Source organism: Carya illinoinensis, chromosome 16, assembly GCF_018687715.1.
Source record: "Carya illinoinensis cultivar Pawnee chromosome 16, C.illinoinensisPawnee_v1, whole genome shotgun sequence".
Classification (NCBI taxonomy): Eukaryota; Viridiplantae; Streptophyta; class Magnoliopsida; order Fagales; family Juglandaceae; genus Carya; species Carya illinoinensis.
This window is the reverse complement of record NC_056767.1, coordinates 19,533,231-19,535,405: the sequence shown is the minus strand read 5'-3', so window position 1 is coordinate 19,535,405 and position 2,175 is coordinate 19,533,231. Positions and strand designations below refer to the sequence as shown.

Below are 2,175 nucleotides of genomic sequence, written 5' to 3'. Positions count from 1 at the left end.
GGTAATCTGAGGTACAGCTTGTACTTCATTCACTTTCTTCAGTTCTATGGTTTCTAATTTCTTAGAAATCATAGCCAACCTAGCATTCAAATCATCTACTTCTCTCAGATTATATTTCCCACCCCCTGAAATTGTCCTTGAACTTTCCGACCTATCATGAACATCAGATGTATCCCATGATTGTGCATTTTCAGCTAGATAATCAAAATATTCAAAAGCTTCCTCAGGTTCTTTGTTAAAAAACGCTCCATTACACATGGTCTCCACAAATTGTCTCATTTTTGGTTGCAACCCCTCATAAAAAAAACTAATGACCCTCCAATTCTCATATCCATGATGGGGACATGCGTTTAAAAGGTCTTTGAATCGTTCCCAACAATGATAAAATGTTTCCACATCCTTTTGGCCAAAATTCATGATCTGTCTTTTTAAGGCATTGGTTCTATGCATGGGAAAAAATTTCTTTAAAAAATCCGTTTGCATTTCTTGCCAAGTTCCAATGGATCTTGGTCTTAAGGAATTCAACCATGTCTTAGCCTTGTCTTTTAAGGAAAATGGAAACAGTTTCAATCTTATGACTTCATCAGTGCATGTTCTATCCATGAATGTGGAACACACTTCTTCAAATTCTTTGATATGCAGATAGGGGTTTTCAGATTCCATACCATGAAAGTGTGGTAACAATGGAATCATCCCGGGTTTGAAATTAAAAGCATTTGCATTAATAGGTAAAATGATACAAGAAGGTGTGCTAGTCCTAACAGTCTGAAGATATTCTCTAAGAGTCCTGTTTGGATTCTCCACTTCTCTATCATGATGCTCATTTTCAGCCATGATGCTATCAGTGTCTGATGATGATTCTACAGAAGATGATGCAGAGCTAAAAGATGTCAATGATTCTGTCCTAAACAGTCGAGATGTATGGTCTCTAGTCCAACTAGTCATACAATCAAGAGCAGATAATCAAAGACCATGAAAAATAAATAGAGAGAAGGGAAAAAAATTAGATGTCACCCAGGCTGTGAAAAGGTTCATAGCTCCACAATGTCCTCTCAGCGGTAGAGGAATGCTCTAATAAGCACCAGTTGTCCCTGGCAACGGCGCCAAGAACTTGACTCGGTTTCGAATGTGCTTCCAAGAGTAGAAGTGTCAAGTTGTATTAAGGATAAGTCCAGGATCGTATTCCACAGGGACAATGGGTTATCAAAGCGTATAAGAGATTTGTGAGTAACAAATGAATCAAGTATGAGAGATGAAAATAAAATTCTAATGCAATGCAAAAAGATAATCGAAATTGAAATTAGAGTTTCTAAAAAAAAAACAAATTAACGAACACTTGGGTTGGGTTTGGGACTCTCTTTATTTTGGATTCTAGATAATTTTCTCGATTAACAACCCAATCAAGGCATTGATAATCGGAAGATAAAAAGGTTAAGCTCAAGTTTTGCAATATTTTCCTAAGGGATTTTCTATCTTACTAGCCAAACACACATTAACAAACAAACGAGAGAAGCCTTGATAATTTTCAAGCTTTTGTTGTGCCTTACGTCAACAACAAAACAAGAGCAAGAGCTTCAATCTATTTTCAATTTAAATCCGACTAGTAACATAGTGAAATCAATAATTATCAACAAAATATTGCATCGATCTAGAATCCAAAACAAATCACGTCCCATTCCACAACCCAAGCTTAAGAAATTAGCTACGCATAATATTTCTAGCAATAAAAAGTAATCTAAGTAAACTCATATTAAAAATTAAAGAAAATACTAACATAGAATAAATTTTAAAATGCAAAATAGATGATCTATACAAAAAAAACAGCAGTTCAAACGGTCAAAGCTCAAAGAAATAAAACAAATCAAAACTAACTAAATGAATAAAACTTAAGAAAATTAAATGAAGCTTAACGCTGCCCAAAGGAAATGAAAAGAACAACAAGCCAAATCCACTAACAAACCAAATGAAATGAATCCGTAAATAAAAGTCTAATCCAAAGAGAATGGGAAGTAGAGGTTGAAACAGCCGCCACAAGAAACGAAATAAAAACAAATAAAAACAAGAGAGAGTTGCCGGCAACTCTCTCAATTTCACTAGAGGAGACCGACTTGCCTCCAGCAATTTCATTTCCTGATAATCCTCCTATTCTCGCTCCTCCACTTCCTTACCCTCAAC

The 2,175-nt window shown here is 35.4% G+C and overlaps 1 non-coding gene across 1 annotated transcript; it reads left to right on the top strand.

Annotated features, from left to right (window-relative positions):
• The first annotated feature begins 328 nt into the window (after window positions 1-328).
• LOC122299957 lies at window positions 329-436 on the top strand. The gene has a single exon (XR_006239809.1). It is a non-coding gene; the product is annotated as a small nucleolar RNA R71 (small nucleolar RNA).
• Window positions 437-2,175: the final 1,739 nt, after the last annotated feature.